Genomic DNA, 12,387 nt, shown 5'->3' on the forward strand with positions numbered 1-12,387 from the left:
GTGAATAAATCAAGAGTTTGAAAGGACAAAAAAACGAATGAGTGGATGTGATAGAGTTCATTAAAAGCCTTAAATGGAGATGGGCTGGACACATAGCTCGAAGAAGAGACAATCGTTGGACAAATCTAGTCATCCAGTGGTATCCAAAAACCACAAAACGTCCGCAAGAAAGACCTAGAGGCCGCTGGATCGATGAAATGAAATGATAAAGTTCTGAGGAAGTACGTGGCAACGCAATTCACAGGACCGAGAGAAGTGGAAGCAGCTTGAAGAGGCCTTCATACAGCAGTGGATAGATTCAGGCTGATAATGATGATGATGATGATACCCACATAATACAATATGGTATCGTGTACTAATTGTCCCAAAACTATCCAACAAAAAAGGCCTGGAGTTGAGGATCATATCAGAGTCAGTTCAACCCACTATCACCCATGCAATGTGTTTATGTTTCTCATTCCTCGACTTATGAAAGAAACTTCCAGATGATTTGCAACCCACAACCCCAGGGATAATTTGGTTATTTAATAACTATAACACAGAAAAGTACCTGATCAAATCGCAAATGATTTTAGAAAAAAGCGATTAAATTATAAATTAAAAGATCTTCACATCAATGCTAATATTACTCGTATAATGGAACTTGGAATTCTGGTAATTTCTGAATAATATCATTTGTTTTATGATTTTAATTATGTAGGGATGATAATATTTATCTACGCAGCCGAACGAGTTCTTATCGTATTTGTTTTTTTGCCACCATATCCGCAAGGATTCCGTCACGTAACCTACCCTCCTTCACCCTGCAGCGGTGACACACAAGCAATCAATGTGCTGCAGATGCACCGATAGATCAAGGAAAGTGGCGCGGCCTTGTGCTTAACCTTTCCACCGGTACTGAATCTTAACAGGGATCGGAAAGTATTCAAAGCGAAAAAAATATCATGAATCAATATTAATTTATAGTATTGAAGTTAAATACATGAATCAGTCCAATTAAAAAAACAAAACTCTGAAAGTAGCAGTAATCAAATACTCTTTTATATAATATTAATACTATCGATCAAAGATACTTGATAGAATTCAAATCCATTCTTTTATTTAAGTTGCATTAGATCCTCATTTATGTATAAACACATTAATATTGAACAAGTCACATGTGAATTTCAATCAATCACAGAAATCAAAAAGACACATTTTTTATGAGGGTATTCTGATACTAAAAACTCGAAAACTGAGCGATGTTTTCAAAAATCTTTCGCACCACGTTGACAAACGATTATCGTTAAATTGTGCCAACATGAAATCAGTTTACACTCCAAGCGTAAAATGAGGAAAATGCAGTCAAGCCGTTGTGTTGAAATGTGATCAGGAAAATGTCGTTGAGAAGATTGATAAATATTAGACGGAATATATCCAATATCTCACTCATTGAAGTAATAAACATTTCCGTGAAAATATTTTCTGATGCCCCGTTTCACTTTACAGTGAAATACAACGCTTTTTGTTGAAGCATTTCATTTGATTTGTGCATTTGTTGAAAACTCCCAAAGTGCTAATAGATTAAAAAAAACGTACTCATACGATTCGATAATAAAACAACAGAAAACATAAATAGACCTTAGGTAACACACACATTTTAAGCAAAGATTCTTACCTTTTCTTTTACAAGCTACCTTTTTTCATAAAATAGATTCTTAGAAATCTATTTTTTTTTCACATTAACGTTAGGTAACATTTTTCCTTTTCAAAACTCTTCAAAATTCTCAAAGCCAACCTACTCCCTTTCCGCGTATTTATCGCTGATATGAAAATGGCTAAATATAATAACTGGAATGTACCTATGATTTTCACCACACGGGAAAAACAAGTTCTTGTTACCGGGACGTTTCAAGTGTTTACGCATTTTATTTGTCATAATACATACCCCGACAAGGTTAAATTAAGTAGCACTAATCTCCACTCATTGAGCACCTGGTCATAACTGAAATATTTAATGACTTAATCGTACAACTTAGCAACTGGAGAGTACAAATATAATATTCAATATTAATTGTAAACGTCTTCTCGTAAAATTAACCTATTGTGTATCGCGAATATAATATATTTGTATTGTGTCCAGAAATTTATGCGAAGATACCTGTAGGTACTCGATAAAATTAGCCGAAAACATCGGACCGGTTTACAAATATCAGCAAAGCAGCACTTTGATTTGTATAGGAATCTTAAAAACAAATTGTAATCAAATCTATTCAATTTTATTGCAAATTATAGTGTTCCATTTAAATTAAATTAAAATTAATATGTTACTATAATTAAACTAAATAATTAGTTAGTACCTTTTAGTAATTCTGTTCCGACCCGATACTTATAATAAATGATGTGCTTGAATTAAAAGACGTGCAAATCAAATATGTATATTTTTTTTATTGTGGAAACAAACAGTTACATATTGATTACAAAAATATTAAATATAATAATGAAAAGTTATTGCAACCAGCAAACTTTCCATATATACATTAAAATATGCCTAACAAGATATGGTACAAAGTTTAGTTTCGCGTAAATCTTGATGGACAATGGAAACCCACCCTTTCGAGTAGGTTTGGCGAGTCAACAAAACCATTGATAATTTTAAAAAGAAAATATTGATCAGATATCGAACGTCGACTTTCCAAAGATGGTACCATAAAATTTGCAGTGGTTGAAATAGAATTAGATAAATCATAACAGTAAGCTTTAAAATTGACGTACTTATGAACCGCTTCGAGACGATTTATGTATGTAATGTAACTTAAGTTGAATCCGCTAATTTAATCATTAATCAAATAGAATGTCGTATCTCAAAAAGAAATCAATTAAAATATAGCACAAATATTCCATATAAACATCATGCGATTAACAAGACATTCTCAACAAAATTATCAGTTGACACCGTTAAAGTTATTAAATGTTAAAAACTTATTTATTTGTTTGTATTCGCTAACGCTTCGGTAACGACCAGAGATGAAAATCCAACTTAGGTAAATTGCATCTCTGCATAAGCGAATCAGTCTGATGGTTTTGATTAAGTTTTCTTCACACAAATTACATACTAAAGGGTGTTTTTTTTAGAGGTGTAGAACTTTAAAATGAAATAAAATACTTAAAAATTGTAGTAATGGACATGTTATTGACTTTGTTCGAAAGATAATTTTATACCATTAGTGTTTAAATATGATTTTGGGTATATGGGCGCCGCCGCAGCTGGCTCGAAGAAAGCGCAATCTGGAAGTCCAATTTTCGGCCACTATTCGTAGCCAGTGCATGTAAACCGTATGTTAAATACGTTAGTTTCGAAAATAATCCTCACCTAAGTTGGAATACCACAGTTCAGCTTTATCGATGGAGTGACAGGGGGCGCATTGAACCTGCTTGGCGTGCAGGGCTGGTCAAAGACTGCTGTATCTATCTCAATTAATTAGTATTTACATAGTTTGTTTTCGCCAGTCATTAATGTGTGTATACATCCATATTTTGTCAAAAACCTATTACTAAGTAATTCTAATATATATCTATGAAAAAAATTACAAAATTACCTACTTATATTGAGTTTTATTATGTTGACTGCATAATTTTTTTTTGGAAGTTATACATCTTTTGGCGCGTTTGGGAAAACAGATCAGTGTATTTTTGGCGTGTGACGCCGATGTAACACAATTTATTATTATGATTATTCATTAAGATTTGAGACTATATTTATGTACTTAAGTATTATTTATGAGTAAAATTATACATCAATAAATAAATAAATTTTGTGAATGTTGAGTTGGTAAATAATTCAAACAATGGTACATATGTTGTAAATTTACAATATTTAGACACTTCATACACAAAAATAGATATTTTTATAGTTTAGGATAATATCTCCCATGTCAATTTATTTATTAGCTGTTTATAATAATTAAAGACAATAATAATTATTATGTTTCATCACAAAAGCCAATATCACGTTTCAGTTAAACCATGAAAATAGGGCATATGCTATGTTTTACTTTTGATTTGTAATAAATTATTATTGTTAACGAAAATAGTTCAACAGTCATCTGTTTAAGCAGAGATGGTCAAAATAGCGGTTTGCTAAATTTTTGAGATTTTTTTCCTCCAAAGTAAGTACATTTTGTAATAATATTATTTATTCGCGTACATTCGAGTGTTTTTGTTTTATTATGGCAAAGAAATATAACTTCTAACGCGCGTACATAAGTACACACACCGATTTTTTTCTTATCTGAAGAATCATGATGAAGAGTCTCACCTTTCGTCACGTGAAAACGCACTTCACCTAAGAATGAGGTATTTCGTACACTTCTGGCCACACCCCACAAATTCCGTTTAACAACATCACACAGCTAGGGATTGCAATTCCCGTATCTCAAAACCGGTATTCCAGTATTTATCCATACCGAAATACCGGTTTTAAAATTCAAAATTCCGGATATTTCGGTATTAAGAAAGCACACTCATTTACGTTTTTGAAAATGAATAATAAGTTATGTGCTCTTAAAATGTAAATATATTGAGTGAAACCAACAGAAGTGAAAAAATAATAAAACAAATTTCATCAAATATATTTAAATAAGTAATCGTCGTGATGAATTATCGTAATATTATTTCGAAATAGAAAACGTCCGTGACATAAATGTTCGATTATTCTATAATTATTGATGCCTGTACAAGCATTGAATTTCAGAAGCTTTTCCTGCAGCCGGACTTATTTGCACTTGACGAACTTTAGTTAAAATTATCAATATATTCAAATTATTTGTAAAAAATCACTAGTTCTACAATTATGATCAATACATATTTTTAAATGTAGGTATGTAGGTTTTTGCTATAAAATAATATTTTAAAAAGATTGTAATAGCTATATTTATTGATAGGCACTTACTTCTGTTTTTTTTAATGTTTAAGAAATACCGGTATTAATACCTGTACTCAATAAGAAATAGCAAAACACCGGTATTTTTATTCGGTATTGCAATCCCTACCCATAGTTACGTTACAAGATAGATACACAAACTGAAATTGCTCGATCTTGTGATCGCTCTATTCTCATAATTTGAAGCGTGGCAGGGCGATGACGTAACCTATACTTATGCATTAAAGTTCTTCTTGATCTTTTAGACTTGTGAAACTTGAAAGTCTCTTCCCAGAACCTGTTAGCGTCGGTTTTAAGTTCAAATAGCCAATTATAACTAACTTCAGAAGATGAGTTACTAGCTGAAGGTAAAGCGTCAACACACAGTACAGTATAAGTAGCTGGCCCGTGAGACGGGTGCAATGTGTCGCTCCAGCAAATAGCAACTTCAAAGCAATCTCGTTAGTTGCTAATTTCCTTTACCGTAGATACTGAATAATATGAATTTTATTGTGATATTTTTTAATAAAGTGGAAAGTTTTTGACGCGCAATGCAACAACTTTGACGGTAAAGTTAACCCCCTATTTTGTTCACTAGTGTCACTAAATTGGCAATCATTGAATTTGTCAAAGTAAATATTATATTTCTTTACACATGGAAATCATTATAATATCTCCCGTTGTAATTGTGGTAGGACAGTAATTTCTTATTCATCGAGCATGCAAATAAATGGTTACAAATTTTTATCATAATTTTTGTTGATCTGTTTTGTACGGTATTTATAGGTAAGTATATTTACAAAATATAAAAATCACTGCATCTCCAGAGTGTATCAGAATTGCCAGTTTGGCGTTACATCTAACGTTTTTCGAGATCGCAAACAGCTTAAAATTTCTCATAAATTTGTTTGAAAGTCAACATACCTTTTTGTACCTTATATTTTACCATTAAAAATGACAATTTCGTCCCTCGATTCATTAAATTTATAGTTGTTTGCTATTTATTAGGTGTGAAACAATAATTTCCCATTCAATCATTGTTCTCGTAAAAACAATATTAATAATAAATTATCATGACTTAATATTATTAAATTCCTGTTTCTATATATTTTTATTTTGAGAAATTCTAACTTTTATCCTGCCATATAGCTTATTTTCTCACCCTTTCTGACAAATTTTTGGAGAGACGGTTTATTTATTACATATTTATTAAAGTTGTAAAATAATCCATGCTCAGTGTTAATTACATTTCCGCCTTAATTGTAAAATAGACTGATAATATTATGCAGTTTTCTTCACCATACCACTCACTATTAATTATGTATTTTCATACGTTATCATAGTTTCTTGTTATATTTATAAATTTATTTAATATGCCATCGGAAAAACCTTCATTAAGATAATTGCGTGTCTTGAAAAAGTACGATAAATAATACTATATTTCATAATGTTTTAAAGAAAATGTGTGTCGATCAAGTGATTTTGTCCAACTGTGCATGAAAAATGCATGTTTTCGATACAACAAGAAAATTATATAATCTGAATAGTGGTTACAAAACACTCATCTAGAACAGACACACTGCTATTATTGATAGTGGGAGGATTACTTCCTGGTTTATATCGTAATAAAAGACACATAGAATCTGTCACACAGGAAATGTGAAGAATAGGTAGGTAGGGGGAGGCGGGGCTAGTTGTTACGGGGGCATGTTGTTACATCCTAGATAACTCTCTCGTTATAAGGTCCTGTGGCGTAGGTGTCACATAGGAGACGTAAACATTCTGTCCGCAGTCGCTGACGAAAGGTCGCCTGCATTAATTGTATGCAGTTGAAATAAAACCATTTTGAGTGAATTTCTTGTCTAAAGCAACTTTTGTTGGCCGAATTTGAAGTTTGATTGTTACCAGACTATAAAAGGTAAGTTTTTTTAAAGTATGCTATTAAAAATCTATATATTTATGCTGGTCTTTTGTATATTTAACGAAGTAAATATAATTCCCGTGTTAATATTAAAACAATTTCAATTTTATTTGGGTCAAAGGGGCTAGTTGTTACAGTGAGGTGGGGGCAGGTTGTTACTGTATGAATTAACACTACTCACTACCACTTTACTACAAATTGTTTGTTATCTTCTTTATTTGCAATAGGTAGGTACTTATACCATCTATTTTTATCCTTCCAGATTACAATCTTACAATGGTGAGGACAAAAAAAAAACAAAACCGATAGAGGTAAAATTTTCCAGGAAACCGACAACAGAGCGGCTAAAGAAATAATTGAAAACAGAATATCTCTTAGAAAAAAAGCTGCCCAAGCATACAAAGTAAACTTTATGACCTTACAGTGTTATATTGAACATAAAGAAAACCGTCAGACCACTTCCAAGTTAGTGGGGTTACGCAAAACCTCTCCAGATATTTTCTGTCGATCAAGAAAACGAGCTTGCAACATACATAATAAAATGTAGCAAAGTATTTGATGGCCCAAGGAACTAAAAAACTGTAAAAGAAAGTGGTGTTGTCTTCTTCGGATGCAGAGAATGAAGAATGCTTCTCTTTGGAGAATTATATTTTCTTTAAGCCCGGGCAAGAGTGGATCCAATGCACAACATGCAAAAATTGGGCTCACATTTCCTGTATTCGTGGGGATAAAGTTAATTTCATGTGTCAGAATTATGATTTTAGTGACTAAATATAAATGCAAAGAAAATCACAAGCAAAAAACTTACTTTTACATACATTTTCAATTATTGTTTTAGTTGGTAACAACGTGCCCCTACCCTGTAACAACTTGCCCCCGGCTGGGGCACATTGTTACACTTTTCATTTTTTGTTTTTAATGCTATTGTAATTTTTGTAAGGTATGTATGGATACAAATAAACAGTATTGTAATAGCTAAATGTATGTAGAATTAGTAATAATTAATATGATGTGTCTTAAGATAAACGGATATCAGATATTTAACTTTTTCTTTTTTTGTAACAACTAGCCCCGCCTCCCCCTACTATCTATTCAATACATTTATATGAATTAAATGCATTTAAATGTGCAATGAAATAACAATATGGAATTTTAAGACGAGAAAAGATAACAATAAATTAAATATACGCGTATGAACGCAGGGTACGAATAATAATTATATGGTTATTATATCTATATATCCATAAAATGTTTAAACTTTTTATAGATTGGTTTCCCTATAAAAAATGTCTGAAGCAAGTTTCAGTTTAACGTAAGTACCATTTTTGTAAGAAATAATGTAGAAGTAATCACTCATTCGAGAGTTAGCATAAAAAATTAGTGGTCCCAGAGGTCCTTTCTTGACTAATTTTCATATGTCTAGGTTCGACCTCTATATAGAAGAAACATGATTTAATATCTTTCAGTAGATATGACATTTTTTGTACTCTAAACCATCTATACACAGAAAAAAACTTGGCAACATGATATAATATGTATTATGGTTATAATAATTCACAGCCGAATTGCCATTTTACAATGTTTTTATTAGCTCGTATTTTTGTTTGTCCGGTACAGATTTTTAATTGTATGTCCAGTATAATTTTTTTCTTGTTTGTCCGAGATTTGTATTGGAGGATTGAAGATTTTTAACTTACTTCCCGACTAGCTAGATATTTGAAACTTTTAGAATATGTTATCAGAACACGACGACAATGCATTCTTTTAATACTTTTAGCCATTTTTAAGCAGAATTGAATTCATTTTCAGTTAATTCTGTTTTGTATGGAAAGTTATTATTGTTGGTTGCTAAAGGGGTCCTAGCAACTAGATTATTAATATATACGTGCGTTACTATGGACATCAATATGAAATGTCAAAATGACATTTCAGTATTCTATATTTATTCAGTATTTCTATCAAGTACAAAAAAGAGTATTTATTAATACATAGAATTGTCAAGTTTATATGATTCAACAAAAAATTTAAAAACGTGGTATATAAAAAGTTCTTTTTATCTTGTAATTATTTATGATGGTTTTGGAATACAAAGTTTTAAATTCAATACAATTGACATGCTGTTTCAGAGTAAGTAGAGCTATTGTCAAAAATATATATTAAAACCCCTTAACCAATAATTCTTCTTTCATCTTTTGACCATGTCCGATCCTAATAGGATCATGTGGGCCTCCACAGAGTGGAAGTTTGTATTAACAGATTTTACTTTTACGAGAAATGGATATCAGCCACTTGCTCAACCTATTAGGACCATACTCTGACTCATGCACAAAATGAAAAACAATATGTGAACTTGCCAGACCTGACCCGGATTCGAACCTGGGACCCTCGACACTATAGACCGGCGCTTAATCCACGCGGTCACCAATAATTAGTTACGAAATAATTGTATTCAATCAAGTTAATCTTCACTTCTTACGTATATATATATATACATCCGGCTACCATCAATAACTCTATTAATAGACAATTTGCATTGAATCCCGCAAGTATATTAATTCAACATGGCACTGAAAAAAATGATAGAACATTTTGCAAACACAATTTTTCCACTGCAAGTAATTATAAGTTTTTAGATAAAATTGCAATCATAAAACAAAAATGAATAATATAGTTTGTTGCCGAAAGACAATCTATAAATTGTAGTTTTTTTTTTAATATTTGTCGCTGATTTTTTTCAAATAGATAAACAGTTATATCTTTTGATTAGGGATTGCAATACTGTTATTTCAAAACCGGTATTCCAGTATTTCTCAATACCAAAATACCGGTTTTAAAAATCCATAATACCGGATCTTTCGGTATTAAGAAAGCACACTCGTTTACGTTTTTGAAAATGAATTATAAGTTATGTGCTGCAAAAATGCAAATACATTGAGTGAATCCAACAGAGGTGAAAAAATAATAAAACAAATTTCATCAAATATATTTATATAAGTAATTGTCGCGATGAATTATCACAATATTATTTCGAAATACAAAACATCCGTGACAAAAATGTTCAATTATTCTATAATTATTGATGACTGTACAAGCGTTGAATTTAAGAAGCTTTTCCTGCAGCCGGACTTATTTGCACTTGATGAACTTTTGAGGGCTTTTGTTAAAATTATCAATATATTCAAATAATTATTTGTAAAAAATCAATAGTTCTACAATTATGTTAAATACATATTTTTAAATGTCAACATAATAAAAATTTAGGTACCTATGTAGGTTTTTGCTATAAAATAATATCTTTAAAAGATTTTAATAGCTACATTTTTATTGATAAACACCTACTTCTGAAATACCGGTATTCAAAAGAAATACCGAAAAACCGGTATTGACATTTTAATTCGGTATTGTAATCCCTACTTTTGATATGGGTATCTCCTCTATCGATAATATGTTGTGTTCGAATCATGGAAACACGAAGAGGGGCCTGTTCAGGTCACGATCCTCGCTCATTGTGTTCTGACGACGAAGAAGAAGAATGATGCTAACACCAAACGATCAAGTCTGTATGACTTATGTGCCCTAATTATCTACTAAAATACTATTTATCATAGAATTAACAAAAAACTTTGTTTCACAACCAAAATACTAGTACATTGTGTACAGTGTACTTTAAAGCTCATGCGCCATATGATACCTATGTAGATATATAAAAAACAACGATACCAATAAGCTGCCTAAGCCTGGAACCATGCATATTCTTGAAGCCAATAACTTTAAATGATATTCAAAGTCTGTGTAAACATATATTTTAAACTTGAAGTAAACTTGCGACATTTTTTACTATTAGAGCAAATTTTTGGCTTGTGTTTATATATATAACATTATATATATTCACAAGAGTCAAAATAAGTCGGTGTGATGAAAGGAATAATTGTGTTGTGCCTAATAAAATAATTAATTTTAGTTTCATGACAAAATGTAGGTCAATATTTTATAAAGTCTCTTTTTGTTTCCTGTTCATATCATTTAGCTGGTCGCCACACCGGGCCCTCCTAAGCCTTGGCCCACAAGGCTAGGGCCCTATCCCCCCCTTATGGGGGCCATGATGCAATCTATTGGAATGATATTATTTATGTGTGTGATATCCACGGACCACGACGAATACATGAGATTTAAATATATGTATGAAAAATCGTAATAATATGTTACTTCCGAGTCGGGTTTCCTCATGCCCATCGAAAGGCGCACTCAGGTTGAGTATCAAGTGGCAAATTAAAAGTAAAAAAAAATTCGATTCCAATTGAAGTAAAATTTCCTCCGACGAAAAGATCGGTATCAAATCGGCATTCAATTTATGTTCGAGATGTCGATAAGTAGGTACCCAGCTCTATATGGAACTCTGAAGTCCATACTCGGTTACAATATGGCAACGTACGAATTTCCTAAATAAGAACGAAGCGATATGATGTAGGTACATACAGCAGTGGTGCAGAAGTGCTGCCTCATGACCTATATTTCGAAGCAAATAAAATAATATATCTTTTTTAATAAACTATTTCTTTTATTCAACGAATAATTCACAAGATTTAAGAATGTACCATTCTAATCATTGACCATACATAATTTCGAAAAACACTTCTGAGAAAATATATTATAACCAATAGAAAAAATCTTAAATCTTAAGTTGCTTGATTTCGAAGAGCGCTGATGAGCAGGTATTAAAAAGGCCAATAGTTAAAATTTCTCACAATTAGTACGTCGCCTTGTAGCATAAAGGATAAATGCCCGGACGGGGCGTAAATCCAAGAGATGCAGAGTTCGATTCCCTGCCAGGGTGGCTTACTTTTTTCAAAAAAAAATTCTATTGGTATATATTTTCTCAGAAGTGTTTTTGAAAATTATGTATGTTAAATAATATATCAATAATTTTAATGTGGACATAATTTTGATAAAATAAAACTGGTAAGTACTTACTGAAAAATCGACCAAGTTTTTAACCCTTAAATGCGTATAGTTACAAACAATATTATTCATTATAATATATTTTTGCATGAATGACATTGTATTTATAAACGCAGTTCACTCGAATGAAGAAAGCGTGTTTTTAGAGTAGTTATTGTTTTTATTCATAGGTGTAGTTAATTAATGGTTATAAGCATGGCCCCCACACCCTGAAGCGGGCCCCCAGGCTAGGATCTTTGGTAGGCCCCCCTACCTATCACTAAGATTAATGGTGCTCTCCAGTAACTTTTTCCAAATGGTGTTCGAGGTAAATTTAAGAGTATTTACATAGTATTTTTTGCGGATTTTTTAATACATCCACTGAATTATTGAATTGTCGAGTATCGACACACATCAAAAATTTCATCGCATACATACATAATCAACATCAACATTTTAAGTAAACTAGCGCCGCAGGCGACTTTTTTACTATTAGGGTCAATTTGTGATGTGTGTTTATCTCACATATCTGGTTGATCTACCACGCCGAGCCCCTCCCGAGCTCGGGTCTCCAAGCTACAGCCCTGTCAGCCCCCCCTTGTGGAAGCCATAGTATATACATATAGAT

This window comes from Rhyacophila brunnea, unplaced genomic scaffold, assembly GCF_057557595.1.
Source record: "Rhyacophila brunnea isolate RB1 unplaced genomic scaffold, BYU_Rbru_1.0 scaffold_9, whole genome shotgun sequence".
Classification (NCBI taxonomy): Eukaryota; Metazoa; Arthropoda; class Insecta; order Trichoptera; family Rhyacophilidae; genus Rhyacophila; species Rhyacophila brunnea.